The sequence below is a fragment of the Balaenoptera acutorostrata genome, chromosome 10 (assembly GCF_949987535.1).
Source record: "Balaenoptera acutorostrata chromosome 10, mBalAcu1.1, whole genome shotgun sequence".
In the NCBI taxonomy this organism is placed as follows: domain Eukaryota; kingdom Metazoa; phylum Chordata; class Mammalia; order Artiodactyla; family Balaenopteridae; genus Balaenoptera; species Balaenoptera acutorostrata.
The window spans coordinates 74,387,623-74,409,449 of record NC_080073.1 but is presented as its reverse complement, the minus strand read 5'-3'; the positions used below and the strand labels follow the sequence as shown (position 1 = coordinate 74,409,449).

The window sequence follows — 21,827 nt, the reverse complement described above, 5'->3', positions numbered from 1 at the left end:
TCCAGAATTTTGAAGGCAGTTCCCACTTATCTTCTATCTTTCAGTATGTTTATTGAGAAATCTAAAGTATTCTGATTTCTTTTCTTTTTTTTTTTTTCTGGCTGCGTTGGGTCTTCGTTGCTGCGCATGGGCTTTCTCTAGTTGCAGCGAGCCGGGGCTGCACTCTTCATTGCAGTGCGCAGGCTTCAGTAGTTGTGGCACGTGGGCTCAGTAGTTGTGGCTTGAGGGCTCTAGAGCGCAGGATCAGTAGTTGTGGTGCATGGGCTTAGTTGCTCCGTGGCATGTGGGATCTTCCTGGGCCAGGATTGAACCTGTGTCCCCTGCATTGGCAGGCGGATTCTTAACCACTGCACCACCAGGGAAGCCCCCGCACCACCAGGGAAGTCCCCATTCTGATTTCTGATTCTTTATTTATGATCAGTTTTTCTATCTCTGGAAGTCTAAAGGAGCTTCTTTTTATTCCTAGAGTTCTGAAATTTCACAACGATGTGACTCAATGTGGGTCAATTTCCATTCATTAATGCTGAGCACTAAGAGGGCCCTTTCAGTATGAAAACTCACGTCCTTACCATCTGGGAAATTTTAAAGAATTCATTTTTAAAAATAGTGTTCTCTCCTGTTTTTCTTTCCTCCTGTAATTCCTGGGCTAGTCTTCTATTTCTCTTATCGTTTGTCTCTTATTTCCATCTCTTTGCCTCTTTGCTTTTCCTTCTGGGAGATTTCCTGAATTTTATCTTCAGTCTTTTTAATGAATTTTTCATTTCTTCTTCCCATTTTTCATTTCCAGGAATTCAGTTTTATTCATTGACTCCTTTAAAGAACATTTTGTTCTTTTTTTTTTCTTTGGAATTTTATTCTATTTTTTATACAGCAGGTTCTTTTTAGTTATCTATTTTATACATATTAGTGTATATATGTCAATCCCAACCTCCCAATTCATCCCACCACCGGCCCTCCACCCACCCCCCCCACCGCCCCGCTTTCCTCCCTTGGTGTCCATATGTTTGTTCTCTATATCTGTGTCTCTACTTCTGCCTTGCAAACCAGTTCATCTGTACTATTTTTGTAGATTCCACATGTATGCGTTAATATACGATATTTGTTTTTCTCTTTCTGACTTACTTCACTCTGTATGACAGTCTCTAGGTCCATCCACATCTCTACAAGAACATCTTGTTCTTATTTTATGGTTTCAATAGTGTGTCTCTGAGGATATCAGTTATAGGTGTGGTTTTGGCTTGGTTTTGTTTTGTTGTTGGAGCTTTCTTCCCTCCTGTATAGCTTCGGTTTTATCCAGATTTCTTCTTTCTGTTACTTTTGGTCTCTATTTCTCATATTAGAGGCTGTAATCTGTGGTTGTTGGCTCATTTTTAAGAGTGGGAGACTAAAAATCTGATGAGATGCTCTGAAAGCATGAGTAGGGTGTATCAATTGTGAAATTTGCTGTAGGATTATCTGTCTGGGATGTTTTGCTGGGAAACCTCTGCTGTCAATATCTTTAGGTCTTTCCTCTTAGTCTTGCCAGATTTCTTATAGGAGACACTTATTCTCTTGCCTGGATGGTAAATGGCCTTATCTTTTCCCACTGTCAAGGGAGTAGTTCAGTATGGCATCCAATATCAGAACTTGCAGGAACAGAATTCCCAGCCTCCCAAGTTGTGTCAATTAAACTCATTGTAGACTAGAAGGGATGGATGTGTTCATTTTTATTGCTAAAAGGGCACTAGTATATATATATTTTTAAAAATCACATCTAGTCATCTATGGTCTGTAAACATCAGTTACTATAGGCATTTGTTTCAGTCCATTACTTATTGTTGCCAATGGCTACAATAGTTGAATCCTTCCACAGCTGAGCTTACACCCATGTAACTTTCTGTCTGCAAAGACTGTAAAATTGAACATTATTAATTAGAGTAAGTGGCTGTTCTCTATTATACATCCCACCATGGTTTGGGAGATTCTTATATGTTCAGTTTGTCCACAGCTGATGCATAAGGAGCGACCTCATGCTGTAAGGTTATGCTGCTTCCCAACGGAGGGAATAATGCCACATACATCAAGGATTGGTCTTTGACCAGCAGGAGCCATCATGAAAAGATACAAGATCAGAGGAGCTATACTAGAAAAGAAAAATTCAATCAAAGACTTTTCAGATGATTTGGGGGATACTAAATTTGTGATTGTGATCATATTCAGGGTTTCCTGGGCCTCCCTACTTCTCACCTTCCTGATTTGATTCTCGGATAGTAAGTTTATTATTTACCTACCATTTGGTTATAAGGAGTTTTAATTTTACTTTAATATTTCTGGTGAATTGTGAAATCATAAGTTTCTGTCCCAGATTACTCAGTGAATTATCATCAGACTGGTCGCCCATATTGTGTAAAACCCAAAAGGGAGAGGGAACTTTCATTTTAGACTCATGTGTTTAGTTGTTATTTTTCCCAATTCATAATTCTTTTCCCACTCTGCCTCAACCCTTCACTTGTGCTTTATCAAAGCTAAGTTTAAAACTCCTTATTTGTATTTATCAGGCTCCTTCATAGATGGCATCACCAGATATAAGGTATCCGGAATGTCATATTTCTGCACAACTTTCTAAGTAAGCTCCCTAAGAGTTGATTCCATAATGGCCGTTTTTACCTAGTTAAGCATAAATTTTTCTGAGGTCATACTTTTGGCCTTGATAGGCTGGGCAGCAGGGAAAATGATCTACCTTTCAGCAATGGGCAGGGCGTCACCTCCAGGCACAGAAGTAGGTAGGGGAAGGCCAATCTCACAGGGCTGTTGAATGTAGCACATTGGTTGTTAAATACTTCAGACCCTTGCCCTTGCCAAGGCAGCATCCATTTCCCTTTGATCACTGTGTGATCACTCTTGTGTCCACTTGCCGGCCTCCCTCATCTTGTCAGAATGTCTCCAGCTTTGTTCCAACAGGATTCCTTACCAAGGATTTGGTGGCATCCACAAGAGGAACCAGGAGCTTAATTTTGTCGGAATTGCCAGTCAGTTGAATCAAGCAGCCAAGCCAATGGTCTAAACATTAATCACTGCCCAGGAACTTGAATACCTGAGAGAATTTCCTGTGTTTGTCTCTAGAGCCCAGGTTCATGTCATGGGACTGCCTTTAATCTTGCAGTGGGATGAGACCCCCTCATTCTCCTCTCGAAACAGCCCCCTCCCCCCCAGGCTAGGTGTAGGTTTAAAGTGAGGTGGCAGAGCCACCCATACATCCGGCAGCGGCTCTAAGAAGACAGCGCTTCCTCGGCAATGATGCCGGTGTCTGCAGGGGGCGCTCTTGCCCAGGGTTGGCCTCTGCAGCGCCGGGAAGAGCGACGAACATTGGTGGGGCTGGGCTTTCCTATCCCTGGGGTTCCTCTTCTTTAACAATGGAGCTTGCATTTATTTGAACGTGACCTATTCCCACTGCACAGCTTGGGACGCAGAAGTACTTGATGTCCATTTGTTGTTTTAGATTCAATAAGCAGCTGGTAACTGACATTCAAAGGGAGAAAGGGGTCCGGCATCCTCAGGACCGGAAGCCTGAGGCCAATTCCTTCCTCTCCCTCAGGAATCCCAAAGAGGCTCTAGCCTCCATTAGCCAAGGAGGCACACCTCCTATACTGATGGATGATATGGACCCAGAGGAAGAGCAGCAGGTACAGCTGTCTATAAGGCTTCCGAGGCAGTGTGTGGCTCAGACCCTATACAAATTCTGATACAACACCCAAATGTGGGGCGTCTGTCTCCAGGGTCCAACATGACCATTAAAATCTATGCCTGCTTTTAGGTGGCAAGGTGCTTGAAGAACAAAAGCCTCTGCCTGGTCCCAGGTGAATGCCTCTATGCTCCAGAGATAGAGCCAAGCTGTATCTTTAAGGGCCCCTGAATTTTCTCCTGGTGGATAATGCATCCCTTTTCAGTCAAAAAAACAAGGGAAGGGCTTCCCTGGTGGCGCAGTGGTTGAGAGTCTGCCTGCCAATGCAGGGGACACGGGTTCGAGCCCTGGTCTGGGAAGATCCCACATGCCGCGGAGCAACTGGGCCCGTGAGCCACAATTGCTGAGCCTGCGCGTCTGGAGCCTGTGCTCCGCAACAAGAGAGGCCGCGATAGTGAGAGGCCCGCGCACCGCGATGAAGAGTGGCCCCCGCTTGCCGCAACTAGAGAAAGCCCTCGCACAGAAACGAAGACCCAACACAGTCAAAAATAAATAAATAAAATAAAATAAAATGCCCTCACTCTTTCTCTACCCACCCTTAAAAAAAAAAAAAAAAACAAGGGAAGACAGAGCTTCAGGCACAGTTGTTTCTGAATCATCCCTAATTAATATGTCATAAGTTAATCAAGTAACTTCAATATCTGAACTAGGCCACCTGTTGAAATCCTGCTTTATCAGATGTGGCTCCTGGAGAACTAATGTTTCACTGTGGCAGGACCAAGGGAATTGCTGCCCTTGCCAAAGGAAGGGTCATTAAAAGTAGGTTGTCAGATTTAGCAAATAAAAATACGGGACACCGAGTTATATTTGAATTTCAGAGAAACAAAAAACGATTTGTGTGTGTGTGTGTGTGTGTGTGTGTGTGTAAGTATCTCCCAAATGTTGCACAGGATGTACTCACACTGAAAATCATTTTTTTTTCTAAAATTCAAGTGCTAAGTGGGTGTCCTGTATTTTATCTGGCAACCCTAACTGTAAAAAGAAAGTTCAAACAATCTAAAAACTAAGATCCTGCAAGCAGCGCAGCGCAGCCAAAACAAAACACAGCAAAGCAAAACAAAACAAAACTTAGATTCTCAATCTCACTGGGCAGAGATAACCAGCATTAAGTTTCTCTGGATCTTAGTTTCCTTAACTGTAAAATGGGGATAATAATAGTATCAGCCTTATAGAGTGTCAATGGGGGTTAAATGAGTCTGGCACATAGAAGGCACTGAATTATATGTTATCAATTATGATAATTATTAATAATTAATATCATATATCATTCTTAAAAATTCAAATGGAGACATGTTATATGAATTGTTCTATACCTTGCTTTTGTTCACCTTTTATATCTTACTTATTCTTTTCCATAGATGTATAGAATTCCTTTTTAAAAATTAATTAGTTGCTATTGATGGTCATTTATTTTCAACCCTTTTCTATTTGATTACTGCTTCAGTGAACATCTTTGTGCTGCAAGGATTGTCCAAAGGCACTTCTTCTGGGTAGTCTAGGCAGTGAGCCAGTCACAACTTGGAGCTGACCTCCACTCTCCTTCTCCTAGTGGGCGGGGCTACAACTGAACTCGTTGCCGGTGGAACCGGAAACTGGTCTCCCTCATCTAGGTGCTGGCACTTGGCTTTCGCAGAGAACACAGTAAACAATGGCAAAAGGGCTGAGACTAGGAGGCTTGGATGCAAAATTAAGAGGGTACTCAAATCTCAGTAATCAAGGAAAATAACATTTAATGCAATACTTTTAAAAATTAATGTTAATTGCAAAAAAAATCCATGATGAGCAAAATATCAAAATTTTAAATGAAGACAGGATCAGTAACAGTGCTATGCCAAGTCCTTTTGGATTATACATTAATTTTTATTTTAAAATATTTTATTAAAATATAATTTCTCCTGATTACTGTGTTTTTTGGTGCCCTCTTAAATTTTGCACCAGAGATGAGAGCCTTACTTGCCTCACTCTAATGTCTAGACTCTGGCTGGCACCATATCCAGGTGGCACAATGTCCAAGCTTGTGCTTCATTGATAAGGTGGTTCTCATGCTTGCCCTAAAAGAAGGGAGCCCCTCACGGCAAGGGGGTCCCTCCTATGGAACACAAACCCACATTGCATATACAGTAGGCTGCTTGGTTCCTAGCACACCTCTCCAGGGGCAAATGGGTTGATGAGGATCACAGGCCTTCCCTTGCTGGCCCTGACTTTTCTTTTTCTTTCTTTCTTTCTTTCTTTTTTTTTTTTTAGTAGAAATGTATTTTTATAAGCTCAAGTTTTAAAAATGTTACTTATTACAGATTGATTCAGGGGGAATGCTAGGTGTACTCAGTTGAATGCAAAAATATGCATTCTTTAAATGTCTATTCTTTATCCTGAGTCCTGTTACACAACAGGAGTCACTCCTGAAGTGATCTGAGACGACAAATCTTGTTTACATGGTTTTGTAAACATATAAGAATATATCTACAGTATAAAGAACTGCCAGTCCAAATGGTGTGTACACCACAAGTTTTGATAAATACAACCAATTTCCTCTCCTATGATAATGTATTAATTTACATTCCCACTAAAAGTTTGTGAGAATAACTGTTTCCCCATATTCTTGACAACATTGAGGATTGTGGCACTTCTTAATCTTTGCTAATTTTACAGATAAAATAGTATTTCATTTTTGTTTTAATTTATAGTTCTTATTTATGAGCAAAACCAAGCACTTTAAATCTTTTTATGTGTTTATAAAACATTAATATGTTCTTCTGTAAGTAAGTTCCCTGGTCCCATTTTTCAAGTAGATTATTGATTTGTTAATACTCTTTATATATTAAGGAAAATGACTCTGGCTGTTATATGTATTGCAACTATTATCCCTGATTTTTTTTTAATTGGTCTTTTGACTTTTCAATGATTTTTTTTCACCTGTAGGAATGCTTTACATTTTTATGTAGTCAAAGTTATTAATATTTTTCTTTGTTGTACTGGATTTTGTATTTTATTTAAGTTGTTTCTCACAATGTTTATATGCTGTCTACCTATGTTTTCTTCTAGTACCTTTTATGGCTTTATTTCATCTATTTACATCCATCTAGGATTTACTTGGGAATAAAGTAAGAAAGACATCTACCTCTTTTCTCCTAAATGACTAGCCAATATGATTCATTGAGAAACTATTTTTTCCCCCACTGATTTGAAATGCCACCCATATCACATTTAACATTCTCATTTGTATATGGGACTTTTCCTGAATTCTTTAATCTGTTATAATTGTGCATTCCTGAACCAGCACCAAATTGTTTCAAATAAGGAAGATTTGTAATGTGTTTTAGTATTCAATATTTGTTTTCCCTGGAGTTAATTATTGCCACCAGCCACCCCCCTGCATTTGTTTAGTTGTTTTTCTTAATGTCTTTATCATTAATTCACTTCAAATTCTTTGCCAGTGTATAAAGCTCTTCTCAAGATTGATTATTTTATCAGTTTTAGCTTCCTGAAAAAAAATCTGGACTTGCTGGTCTGTATGCCTGGTGCATATTTGTTTGTCTTTGTCATTTGCCCTGGGGATTCCCTTGGCCTTTCTCCTGTGACAGAGCTCCAATTTTTGGACATTAGACCTTCCTTTTTCTTGGTTTACTATCATGTTTTAGTAAAGCATATCCTTCAATAGCTTCATAAGGAAGGATGCTTTGGAGGTAAATTTTTTCACAACTAAAAATGTTTTTACCTTACTCTCATACTTGAATTGCTAGGCATGGTACTCTAGGTTGAAAACCACTTTACTCCAGAATTTTGAAGACATTGTTCTGTTGCTTTCTAGCTTTCTCTTATAGAAGTCAGAGCTATTTTTATCCCTCATCTTTTATATAGGCCTTTTGTTTTCCTCTCTAGAAATTTGGAGGATTTTTTTTCTTTGTCCCCTTTGCTCTGAGATTTCACAATGATATGCCTTAGTACAGGTCTATTTTAATTCTTTGTTCTGAACGCTTTCAGTTTGGAAACTCATGCTCTCCAGTTCTGGGAAATTTTCTTGAATTACTTCTATAATGGTCTCCTCCCTTTTATGTTCACTGTTTATTCTTTCTGGAACTCGTATTGTTTTTGTATTGGGCCTCCTGGACCAGGCTTCTAATTTTTCTTGTCTTTTCTCTCTTATTTCCCATCTCTTTTTTTCTGTGCTGTACAGTCTGGGAGATTTTCTCAATATCATCTTCCAAACCTTCTGTAGGTTAAAAACAAATCTCTGATATCATGTCTTTAAATTTCAAGACCTCTCTCTCACTGTTTTTCTCTGAATATATTTTCTTTATAGCAACGTATTCTTATTTTAGGGATGCAATATCACAATAGCTTTTCATTTTTCAAAGGATGTTAATGATAGTTTTTGTTTTGTTTGTTTTTGTTTTCCTCTCCTTGCATAATGGCCGTAATCCATTTCCTCCAAGTTCCTTTTTCTGTTTTCACATTTTGGTTTCTATGCTTCATGTTAGAAGTTTTCCTCGGGTGCCTGGTGATCTTTGGTCATCTGCTCCTATTTAAGCTGATTGGAAGCTTTGATGGTGCTGAGAAGGATTTGTTGGGTGCTGTCCTTTATATATCTTCATGTCTTTCCTTGTGAGCTGGTCAGATTCCCCAGGTAAGTCTTCTCCAGTCTCCTCGTGGAATGGTGAAAGGCAGGCTGACATCTTCTAGGAGCAGAGGCAGAGGAGGGCAGAGGTTTCAGCATCCAGTACTTACACCTAACCCTGTTTTCTCTCTGGTACCCCTGCCCTCAAGTGTGCCTAGTGTCCTCCAGACCAGAAGAGCCGCCCCCTGCCCCCCAGATTTTCCCTTTACAGAGAATAAACCTCCAGTCTTTTGCTGTGGTGGGACAGGTAGTTGGGAGAGTATTTAGGGCTCTAACTGCCTCTTAAACAGTATTTCAATCAGTTTCCTTTGTTTTATCCCTCCTTCAACCTCCAAATGTAACTAGTTCCACCAATTCCTGAGCCTTTGGGGGATTCTGTGGTATAATTGGTTTGCTTATTTTTCCCACTGCCACCTTAGAATTCTATTCTCTCAGGTCTGAGTCCTTTACTTATAGAACAGCTGTTCATTTTTGTACATTTATTTTGCAGTTAGACACTGTAGTGCATTTTCTTACTCTTAGGTCTTCAAAGTATACAATCACAACATCTGCAAATAATGAAAATTTTCTTTCCCTTAACAATTTTTATACTTTCTATTTCTTTCCCTTCTATAATTGCATTGCCTTATACCTTCAGTACAACGTGAAAGAGCAGTGGCCATGTGGGCATCTTTGCCTTTTTCTAGGTTTACTGGGTGTCCTTTTAGAATTTCACCATTAAGCCTGATGCTGGTTTTGATATGACTGCATACATTTATTATGTTGAGGAAATATTCCTCGTTTCTATTAAGAGATTTTTATCAGAAATTACTGTTGAATCTTTCAGATTCATGAGTGAAATTTGTCTGTAGTTTTCTTTCGGCTGCTGTGTTTTTCAGGGTTTGGTATCAGTGTGATACTGGTTTTGTAAAACAGTCTGAAAGCTTGCTTTCTCTCTTATGCTTTTGAACAGTTGAACAACATTGGAACTATCTGATGAGTAAATTTTAAAAATAATAGTGTCCAGTACTTGAACAGATTGGCGCTGCACCATCCTTCAAATCAAATTATAGTTTGTAGGGTGATGCCTACCTCTAAGCAGATGCGTATTATAAGCTGTAGTATCAGCAGGCACAACAGAGGTAATATTGAATGAAAGATATAAAAAATTTACTTTCTGGAAGCTTCAGGGAGCCGGAAAAGGAGGAGAAGGAAAAGGAAAAGGAGGAGGAGGAAGTTAATTGTATTGTTTGGACAAGAATTTAGTTCAGCAGAACCATGCTTCTCTTCAGCAGGCCTGATAACATAGGACAAAGGAAAAGGAATAATACTACTCCTTTCTCCACAGTCCTCAGACTTGGCCCACTATTCTGTGGTCTCCCCAGTCACCTTTGTAGAAACTTTCCCAGAGGAAACATGTGAGGCCCTCTCTGTACCACTGGAACAAGGTCTGGGGTTGCCACGTGCTGACAAACAGAAAAGCTCTGTGTTGGTTTAGGGACTCGATCATCCCTTTCCGTGATGAAAGATGGTGTTTGGTACATTCTACCAGCTTGACTTGGCTGTCTAATTCAAGACCTAATGGCTTTTCAAAGTTTGTCTACCACCAGGAAAAATGCTGAGGTGGCAGGTTCTGGAAAGAGTTCAGTATGTTGTAAGTGAGAAACTTCTGGCTCTGTTTGCAAATGGAAGTTGCTGCCTCTAGAGGCTGAGCAGGGTGTCTGGGTGACTCTTGTAATTCTCTAATGTCCACAACTCTATGACATGGGGATGTTTTGAAGATGTCTTCATATTTTAATTGGGGCTTTGCACTTAGATCGTCTCTACACTCCCTTTAACTGTCATAATTGATGAGAGAGTCAGTAGAGTTCAAGTGACCAAGAACATAGACTCTGGATTCAGATAGACACAGTGTGAATCCCATTTCTGCTCTAATTAGCTATATGACCTTGGTCAAATTAATAAGCCTCTCAGAGCATCAGTTTATCTATAAAGAGGAGACGTCCTAGTACCTACTTCATAAGGCTGATGTGAAAATGGAATGAGATATTGGGTATAAGGCTTCTGACATGGTGTCTTATTACAGGACTTATTATATAGAAGCTATTGTTAATGCTGCTAATATTATTCTATAAGCCTTCTGAGACTGATACTTATATCACGAAATAGGAGCTTTTGGAGAGATACTGGTAAAATCCAGGCCTATCTGGGAGTAGATGGGAGCTGAGGACCTGTCAGTCAGTCCTGTGGTCAATCAGAAGACCCTGATCCCTGACTCTCCACTTCTTGCTCCTGAGTCTTTTGTCTTAGGGAAAATGGCAGAGACTTTTTGGATGCCTAAGTTCTGTCCTCTGAAAGTAGACCAGACTCTTTTGTTTCTGGCTAGAGACTGGACTCTAGGTCTGCAAATCTGGTTGCTACTTCTGATTGGTCATCAAAAGAACAAAGGCCACCTCAGGGGAGTCGCTGCTCCCTGTGCCATCTGAGCTTTCTCTGGTCATCACAGTGCCCCCTCGCACCTTCTGGATAACACTGTGCAGCTCAGCTTCCCTTCCCTTTGACTCCAGCCACTGTTGAGTCCTTTTTCTGACTGGTCAGCTAGGTTCCCGGGAATAGCCTAGACTGGCTACAGATGAAGAAGTTTGTTCCCTTCTTCCCCCACTCTACCTTCTCTGCAATGTCCCCTCTTGCTCCCCCAGGGATCCCCCAGTCCCCATCTCCTTCCGTTACCCTGCGTTTACATTCTTCTTCCCATTAAAATCAGATTTTATATCTTCTATTCACAAAATTTAATAAGTGAATCAAATTACTGGGAGTGCGTGTTGGGCTCTTTTGCTGGTAATAAGGAGTCTTCCTCGGTTTACCACAAATAATTCCCTTACCCCCAGTGGGAGGGTGGGGTACACAATTATTGCAAGGAGTCCACATGGTAATTAATCAGGGCTCTGCAGGCACCTACAGTAGTTTCCCAGCTGGGCTTCATTGGAATTAGAACACAGCTCAGAGACCGGAAGGGGGTTCAGGACCCAGAGCTCTAAGGACAGTGACGTGTCCCCACCTGGGCAGGAGACTGCCCACTCCCCAGCATGACAGAGACACAGCCCCCTTCTGCCTCTGCTTCTCACACTTCTGTCACTACCAGCCTACCTCTCACTCTTCTTTTCTCTGCCTCATGGCTTCTGTTCTCTCCAAGCTTCTGCTTATTGAGAGTTCTGGGCCTCTATGGCGTCTACTACCTCGTGATACTGCCTCCTGTCTGATGAGCAGGAGTTTTCATAGCGTAGCTCTGTGCTGGCTGGGCCACACTCACTGTGTTGGTTTCCCACCTCTGGTCCATCCATCTGTGGCCATGGAAGACATGTGGTTCTGTCTGGGGCTTTGCTCCTCTGCACAGGGATGTGGCAGGGCCATGACTGTGCCCAGCACTCTGAACTTGGCTTTATCCAGGAAACACTGTTATCCTTCCCACAAGCACAGAAGGGTTAAATTGGAATTTCAGTGATTCCCAAACCAAGTGAAAGCAGACTCTTATGGGCAAATTTTTACAAATGCAAATTTCTAGGAGCCACTCATCTGTAAAATGGAGACAGTAATAACACTTACTAGATTGATGTGATCTATTTTTTTTTTCCAGAATTTTTTGTGTGCTACGTTTGTTATGAAAAACAGTTGGAAATCTAATGCCCCCCAAATAGGAATTTATTAAATCAGTGGTTTTCAAGATCTGGGAAGAGAGAGAGGAACAGTATATCAGAAATGCTTGGGGAGCCCCATCCCTGATCTATGTCACCAGAATGGAGGCAGGGATTGAACTTCCCAGATTATATACTAGCTGCAAACCCCAGCCCCCAACACACTGCACTAAGTGACCTACAGTAATATATCCTTAAAATGGGATCTCATGTAGCCAGTCAAAACGATCTTGCAGGCGTGTATTTTTTTTTTAACATGCAAAGGAGGTCATGATGGATCATTGAATAAAAAGAGCAGATTATAAAACAGGGGTAGGAATTTTTAGAGAAAAGGTACATATAGGTATTTATGAATAATGAAGCATATGGAATATTAAAAGTATGTTTGGCAGACCTGCTGCATTAGCATTACCTGGGAGCTTCATAGAAATGAAGAATCTGGGACCCCACTCCAGACCTACTCAATCAAAGTATGCATTTTTGACAAGATCAACACCTGGTTGGTGTGCAAAGTCTGAGACTCATTGCTCTAGGACACTGGCTCTTGTCTTGGGTGCTCATCAGAATTCACCTGGGGAGCATTAAAAAAAATCCTGATGCCCAGGTAGCACCCAGGCCAATTAAATCGCAGTCTCTGTGGGTGGGACTGGGCATCGTATATCTTGGAACTCTCAGGATGCCGAGGAGCAGCCAGGGTCGGAAACACCAGCTGTGAGACTACACCCCAGCCGTCAGAGTGCTTATTCTGTGGATGGTGCCAACCTCGTGCTTCTGATTTTGTTCTTTCTGCTTTTCTATATTTTCTGATTTTTGTTTAGGAAGCGTGCATTATTTTTATAGTGATAAATAAAAGTTATTTTAAATTAAAAAACCCGAAATGAATGCAAGGCTCATCTGAAGTTTAGACAGCAACCTTGAAGTGAGGAAGATGTTTCAGAGCAGGATTCACCATAGAAAGGGGAGTAGAGGGCACATGCTCCCAGGTTGGGGGAGGGAGAGTGATAACAAAGCAATAGGTTGTGCTATTTCTTTTAGTTTTAGTCATGATATTGAACTTTTAAAATTCTGTTTCGAAATAAAAACGATCAAAGAAAGCATGAGCTTTTTTTTTTTTTTAAAGAAATTCACGTTCTTTTATTTATTTATTTATTTATTTATGACTGTGTTGAGTCTTCGTTTCTGTGCGAGGGCTTTCTCTAGTTGCGGCAAGTGGGGACCACTCTTCATCGCGGTGCGCGGGCCTCTCACTATTGCGGCCTCTCCCGTTGTGGAGCACAGGCTCCAGACGCGCAGGCTCAGTAATTGTGGCTCACGGGCCTAGTTGCTCCGCGGCATGTGGGATCCTCCCAGACCAGGACTCGAACCCGTGTCCCCTGCATTGGCAGGCAGACCCCCCAACCACTGCGCCACCAGGGAAGCCCGAAAGCATGAGCTTTTAATGTTTAGCAAAAGGGAACATGGGTTAAATGTTGAAAAACCCTGTTTTAGAGGAAAAAGAGAAGTCATTCCACTTGCCACCTGACCTGGTGCATCTCTTTCCCTTAGAAGAAGCTAAACGTTGCTGAGAGCTCGCTAACCACCAGCATCATAATAGGCATTTCATTATCCTTGCAATAATGCCGAAGAGCAGCATTACCATGTCCCCATTTTAAGGGAGACTGAGCCCTACAGAGGTTACTTAATTTGCATGTAACCCCTAGCCTTGCCAATATGGCAGCCACTGGCCACACACTGAGCACTTAAAACAAGGCTGGCCCGAATTGATATGTGCTGTAAGCATAAAATAGGCACCAGATTCCAAAGACTTAGTATGAAAAAAACTGTAAAATAGCTCATTAATAATGTTTCATATTAATTACACATGGAAGTGATATTGTTTTGGATGTATTGGGGATAAATAAGATATATTATTAAACTTTATTTCAGCTATTTCTTTTTCCCCTTTTAAATGTGGCTACTCGAAATTTAAAAATTATTTACGTGGCTTGCCTTTTGTGGTTCATACTTTATTTCTAGCCAGGCAGAGGCAACTAGGAGTTAGACCCAGGGGGATTATTTGTTGTTTATTCTCTTTGGAACCCTTCTAAGAGCAGAGGAAGAGGTGAGAGAGGAAGCAGCCTCTCCCTGTCTGATTGAGGATTGGCTGGAAAAGAGGTTAAAATCAGTTTGAGGGCATCCCTGCCAACTTTCTTTAGCATACTGGTTCTCAGCCTCAGCTGAACTTTTGAATTTCCTGGAGAGCTTTTTAAAATCCTGATGTTCAGCCACACTACTGTCTGATCAAATCAAAATCTCTAGAGAATCTCTATTTTCCAAGATACCGAGGTTCAGCCAAGATTGAGAACAACGGCTTTAGCCAGATTTTTTTAATCCTTCCTCCCTGGGAACAAACTACAGCTGTCTAGGAAAGTAGGCTAGCAACTTTTAGAAAGCAGAGACCTTAGATGATATTGAGGGGTGTTATTTGGGTCGTTATATATTTTCTTTAAGATAAAAAAAAATGAGGTTGCTTTATTTCTGTTTTGTGAATTAATCTTGAAAGAACAGGGTTGGTTTAGTTATCTTGAAAATTCAGTCTCTTGGCCACTAGGGGGATTGGATTAAAACACTTGCAGAAGGATAAGCCTTTGTCCCTTGGAGAAACTCCTTAGAGTGGAGGTAAATTGGCACTGTCATCCTGGTAGGCAAAGGAGCAGCTTGTATTGCTACTTTTTAACTTTTATTTGACTTAAATCCTATAGCTGAAAGGGCTTGACCTTTGTTTTGGTTTTTTTTTTTAATTGGGGTATAGTTGTTTTACAATGTTGTGTTAGTTACTACTGTACAGCGAAGTGAAGTAGAGTTCACTGTGCTATACAGCAGGTTCTCATTAGTTATCTATTTTATACATATTAGTGTATATATGTCAATCCCAATCTCCCAATTCTTCCCACCTCCCCTTACCCCCCTTGGTGTCCAAACGTTTGTTCTCTACATCTGTGTCTCTATTTCTGCCTTGCAAACCGGTTCATCTGTACCATTTTTCTAGATTCCACATATATGCATTAATATACAATATTTGTTTTTCTCTTTCTGACTTACTTCACTCTGTATGACAGTCTCTAGATCCATCCACATCTCTACAAATTGAAAGGGCTTGACCTTTGTGTCAATGAAAAGTGATATAATCTTTCTGAAGATCACTTTAGCAATATAATTATAGAAAATATTTATGGAGGGCTCGCTCTGTGTCAGACACTGTGCTCAGTCCTTCACACACATTATCTCATTGTGAAATCCTCACAACAACCAGATGCAGCAGGTACAATTATTATCTTAATTTCAGATTAAAAAAACACAACGGCTGGAGGGATTAGAGAACAAACCCCATGGCCACAGAGCTGGAAAATAAAAGATTTGAACCCAAGCAGTCTGTCCCTAGAACCTGCCTCTTAACCTCTAAATGATATCATATAAAATATACCTAGACTTTGCCCCGTGATTTTAGTCCTAGGACTTTACTCAAGGAAATGATCAGACAACAGCACAATTCAGAACACAACTAGATCTAGAAAAATCTCAGTGTCCCTATTCTTGTAGTAGACTAAACAGATTAGTGTAACGCCATAAAATGAAAAAATATGTAACAGCTAAGAGTACTGATATAGAAGTGATGTATTGAAATGGAAAAAATCTTCATGAAGTATTAAGTTAAAAAAGCAATTTAGAAAACACATACAGCACAATATCCAGAAAGAAAAAGCCAGCGGGTATGTGTGTAGGCGGGAACACTAAAACATTAACAGTGGCTATTTTTCGAGGGAATATCAGGAACTTTAACTTTCCTCTTTACATTTTTCCTTATATTCTAATTTTTTCATAATGTCTTTTCAGGCAGTAATTTTTTTAGAGCAATGCAAACGAAGATATTTCAGGATATGAAAGAACAATGCCTGCTTAAAGGAAGTGAAAGGAGTTAGTGGGAACATCTTTGAGGTGGTCCTGGGCACTAAATTTAGGACTAGAACTCTGGTAGCCAAAGGAAAAAGAGAAACATGTTGGTTGTATAAATTTCATAGTATTTCATCTAGTGTTTTATGAGAGAGTCTCTTAGGTGGTTTTCTGCATTTCTAACTGTTTACTCTTGTGAACTTCAGAGTGTGCGACCCTAAATAGATGCTCCACGCATATCCCAATTCTCTGTTACCAAGTGCCCTGAACTTGATTGAACTTGTGTTCACTGAGTACCTGCCATGTACCAGGCTGGGGGCCGAGTGCTAAATCTTCTCTTCCTTGCAACAAAACTCTGATTCATACCTTCCGCTCATTCCCCACCTGGAGTCCCATCCCATGCAAATGCTTCTGGTTCTAAAGTCTAGTTCAAGCACCACTACTAGAGCCTCCAGTGCAAGCCAATCGTCCCCTTTTGAGATGCCTAGCATACCCCCAGTCCTCATGGGACAATTCAGTACATACACATTCCCTCATCTTTTCATAAGCATTCACTATGTCTCCACTATTAGACCGGAAACAACCTGGGAACATGGGCCTGTTTTCTCTTATGTATAGAACTCTGGAATTCTAGCATTTTAGAGTTTGAAGGGGATGCCTGACAGCTGGGCTGACCGATGCACCCTGGTTTGCCTGGGTCTTTCCTGGTTTTAGCACTGAAGGTCCCATATCTGGAAAACCTACTTAATCCTGGCAAGACAGCTGGGTACTTTCTGGGTACTCACTAATTATTACTTGATTAGTTGGGTTATTTTATATGGTAAAATGCCTACTGGGCGCATTCCCATTTTTAGCTGTATATTGACAAAATAATAACCCCTGTATTAACATGGCTCTCTCTACTGCTGTGTTAGTATAATCTTCAGGCAAACTCTGAAAGCAGGAAAAGACAGGGGTTATTAGTCCAGCTGAGAAAAGTAAGGCAGAGAAAAGTTTTGTAAATTTTTCCAGGTATTAAGTGAGTAGTCAAAATTATGAATTGGGTCTTTTGATTCCTATTCAGGGCTCCCTGGAATTTGAAAATACCCACCATGGAGCTTCCATTGTTTTAAATAATTGCACAAGATTTTTGTGAAGAAAAACACAAATTGTAGTTTGAGATCCAAAGGGCTTGCATAAATGGAACGTGGAATATCATCATCTTTCTAAATGGAACAATTCAATATTATGAAGATTATTTCCCCAAAATTAGTTAATAAGTTGAATGCAGTTTTAACAAAAATTCCAACAAGATTTTTCTTAGAACGTGACAAAATTATTCTGAAGTTCGTCTGCGTACAATACCCACTGAAGAAGAGTTCAAGAAAATTTTGAAAAGGAACAGTTGTGAAGGGGGATAATTGTACTTCTAGGTTTTAAAAGTTATTAAACCACAGTGCTTTAAGCAATGAGGTGTTGGCACAGAATTGAATGATCAGTGGAATGAAATAAAAAGTCCAGAAAGATAACCCAAAGCATCTTAGAAATTTGGTATATGATAAAGCTGGTTCAGGTCAGTGGGGAATGATTATTTAGTAAATGATGTTGGGCAAATAGACCGATCATTTAAATGCAAATAGGGACTTCCCTGGTGGCACAGTGGCTAGGTCTCTGTGCTCCCAATGCGGGGGCCTAGGTTTGATCCCTGGTCAGGGAACTAGAGTCCACATGCATGCTGCAGCTAAGAGTTTGCATGCCACAACTAAGGAGGCCTGGAGCTGCAACTAAGGAGCCCGCCTGCTGCAACTAAGACCCGGTGCAACCAAATAAATAAATAAATATTTTTTAAAAATAAATGCAAAAAATTTAGGGCTCTATCTCTCCCAAAGTGCCCAAATAAATTAACTATTAATGTAAAAAAAATAACGCTGCAAAAGAATCAGAAGAAGAGCCAGTGAATGTTGATGTGATCTTTGGGAGAAGAAAACCTTTCTAAATATAACATGAAAGGCAGACATCATAAGGGTGAAAACAGATTAAATTTGACTATATGAAAAATAAATTTTTAAAAGGTTTAATAGAGATGACAATGTGGGAAAAACCTTTGCTGTGTATACGACAATTTGAAAGAAGTCTTACGAATCATTAAGAAAAAGATAAACATACTAATAGAAAAATGGCAAAGTACACAATTTGCCACAGAAGTACAAATTATTAAAAGTTCTATCTCCTTAGTAAGCAAATGAAAGTACATAAAAACCAAAAAGTTCTCCCCCTCCATTTTTTATCTTACCTAATCATATTGAAAAAAAACAATTTAAAACCATAATATCCTTTGCTGATGGGAGAATAAATCAGCAGCCTTCCTGTAAGGCCAGTTGTAATAGGAATTAAAGCCTTATTAACCTGTGTTCATTTTGATCCAGCAATTCCACAACTATATATATTTTTAAGTAATAATCAAAAATATGTGCAGATACCTCTTTATAACTATGTGTGTGGGAATTTTATTTATTGTAGTTAAAAGGAGGAAACAACTTAATGTCTAGTTCTAGGGAATTGGTTGCATAAATGACAGAATATTGCTCCAGTAGAATGAGAGGCAATTATACAAATATACTTTGCAGTTAATGTTGTAGAAGAATATTTAAGGACATGAAAAATATTGATGATGATGTATATTGCTAAGTGAAAAAAAGCATGTTACTAGGCTGTATTCATAGCATGATCCTGTGTTTGTTTACACACATATGTAAACATATACACAGAACATGACTTGTGCATTACAAATGATTTGTTCTTTATTTTTACGTCTTTGCATTTCTACTGTACACATTTATTGACTTTTTAATAAGAAAAATTAATAATTACTATTAATTACTGTTAAAGAGAACTTAGATCCTGGGTCAGTGTTTTTTTTGAGGGTATGGAATTGTTTGTGTGCTATGATATATACTTCTGTAATGCTTGAATTTTGTTTACTGAATTTGATCATTTTTATAGTCAAAAGGAAACAATTTTAAAAAATTAAGAAATGGCTGGGGAACAAAGAAGTTCATACTCTTTAATCCAACAATTTAATTTTTAGAAACGTTCTTAACCCTGAATATAAGTAAATATTTATACAGAGATTGCTCATCATAGCAGTATTTACAACAGAAAAAACAAACAAAAACCTGATAAAAAACATATAAGCACCATTTAAACAATACAGAGCTAGATAAATTATGACAGGCCCATTAGGTGAACCTACAGCAGCATAGTGAAGTCAACATGAATCCAGCCTGCCTAGATTCAAATCTCCGCTCCCCCACTTACTTGCTGTGTGACTTTGCACAAGTTACTTAACCTCTCTGTTTCAATTTCCTCTAGTAAAATGAGGATAACAATAGCTCCTACATCATTGGATGGTTATGAGGATTTTGAAGTCAGAGCCCATGCAGGAAACAGATGACACACTCAAATTAGATAATTTGAGTAGAGTTTAATAAAAGGACTCTTTACAGAGGTGTGGACAGGATGTAGTGAAACCACCAAGGATAGTGCAGTACTCTGGGCAAGTAGTAGTAGGAAGTCATAGGGAGCAGTTGGGCAGGTATTGGAACCTGGAGAGAGAGAGAGTTCCTAGGAGGAGCTGCGCTCTTTGTGAAAAGCCCAGTGACCCTTCATACCTTAACCTCACCCTCCAGGCTTCTTCTGAGACATCTGTGATAAGTCTGCCACTGCTGCAATAATGGTGCATATAAACAACCCCAAATCTCACTGGCTACAAACTGCAGACATTTGTTTTTCTCACTCCCAGGTTGACTGAAGCAGCTCTGCTTCAGGCTTTGGGTTGTTTGGGTTCAGGTCAGCTTCCTGGGCCTCTTATTTTGGGAACAGCCACCAAGAGGCCAAACCAAACAGGCAAGTCCTTTTCAGGCCTCTGCTCACACCAAGTGTGCAAACATTCCATTGGCCAAAGCATGTCCCATGACTGAGACTAAAGTAAATAGAGTAGAGCTATTTATATTCCACATACTCTAGTAGAAGGCAAACTCCCATGGCAAATCCTAACACCGGGAGAGAGGAAGAGAGTGGAGTTGGGAATGATAATCCAATGACAACTTGTCATTGGCCAAATCCAAGGAAGTGAGAGGGCACAGAAGCCGGGTGATGCAGTCTGTACAGGTCGGCCTTCGGGGGCACAGAGCAAGGTGGAAGAAGGTAGAGTGGTCTGGAGAGGCAAACAAAAATATCTGTGCAGGATTACATGAGTTAATATTTTTAACGAGTTTAGGATAGTGACTGGCATGTAAAAAAATACTATATTAAGTGTTAAATGAAATAATAAAATATGGTGCCACTGGAAATGATGTTTTCAAGAATATTTAATTAAACATTTAAAATGTTTATAATTAACTGTTAAATGAAAGAGGTTATAGAGCAGGTGTACATTATAATATCATTTAAAAATACAATATACCTAGAAGAAAGACTGGGAGGAAACGTAGCAAAATAATAATGTTGTTGCTGGGAGGTAGAATCATGGGGAATTTTTTCCTTTCTGTGCTCTATGTTCAGAAATAGGTTGCCACATACGATCTCATCGGTTGTGCACTGCACAACTCCAGGAGCCCCATTTGTCCCTCTGCACACCTTCAGCTTATACAACCTCCTTCATTGCCCACAGCTTCTAAAACACATGTATTCCTCTTGTGTAAGCAAATAAATGCAATAAAAATTGCAACCTTGCTTTTTCTCCCTAAAACTCTTCAAAGACAACAGAAATTGACCTAGTTTGGCATTTTCACTAGAGTGGCAAAGAAATCATTCCAGTATAGTTGTCCTTCAGGATCCTGGGGGAATGGTGCCAGGACCCCCATGGGTACTAAAATTCATGGATGCACAAGTCTCTTTTATACAATGGTGTAGTAGTTGCATATAACCTACACAATCCTCCTGTACACTTTAAATCATCTCTAGATTACTTATAATACCTAATCCAATGTAAATGCTATGTAAATAGTGTGCAGCAAGTTCAAATTTTGCTTTTGGGAACTTTCTGGAATTTTTTCCCCTGAATATTTTTGAATATTTTTTGGTTGAATCTGCAGATGTGGAATCCACGGATAAGGAGGGCCGATTGTGCTCTAAGATGATTGTTACAAGGCACACTCACCAACGCTTGAGGCAATCGAGGTTATACAGTCACCGTTGCAGAACTGAAAGGTATTTCTTCATGCATGTCGTATAAATAGAGAAAACATGTTCGGCCTGCGTGAGTTACTACAACTTTTAAAATCCTGTAATATATCTTCTTCAGCGGAGAAATTCAGAACTGCTGGATCAGAAATGATGAATATAAGAATGGGATATTCCTACTAAATCCACAATGGAGAAGATTTAAAGTAAAATGAAAGCTTCCCTCTCCATGCCCAAGATGAAATGAGCCTAGCTCTTTTTTTTTTTTTTTTTTAAAGAAGAATTTTTTTTTTTTTTTTTAAATTTATGGCTGTGTTGGGTCTTCGTTTCTCTGCGAGGGCTTTCTCTAGTTGCGGCAAGCGGGGGCCACTCTTCATCGCGGTGCGCGGGCCTCTCACTATCGCGGCCTCTCTTGTTGCGGAGCACAGGATCCAGACGCGCAGGCTCAGTAGTTGTGGCTCACGGGCCCAGTTGCTCCGCGGCATGTGGGATCTTCCCAGACCAGGACTCGAACCCCTGTCCCCTGCATTGGCAGGCAGATTCTCAACCACTGCGCCACCAGGGAAGCCCGAGCCTAGCTCTTAAAGACATTCAGGCCAACCCTGCACTTCCTGTCTCTGTATTTCTTGTTATATGAGATAATAAGTATCTTTACTACTTAGGCCACTGTATTCTATTACTTGAAGCCAAAAATTATATGTATTCTCTTCAAAGCCCTCCCTTCCCA

At 40.0% G+C, this 21,827-nt stretch overlaps 1 long non-coding RNA gene across 2 annotated transcripts in view; it reads left to right on the top strand.

Moving 5' to 3' along the window:
• The window catches only part of LOC130709072 (uncharacterized), an 84,279-nt gene that overhangs the window by 23,816 nt on the left and 38,636 nt on the right, over nt 1-21,827 (top strand). For both annotated transcript variants that reach the window (XR_009009538.1, XR_009009537.1), the window contains exon 2: nt 21,013-21,127. This is a non-coding gene — a long non-coding RNA (uncharacterized LOC130709072). The remainder of the gene's footprint in view (nt 1-21,012; nt 21,128-21,827) is intronic.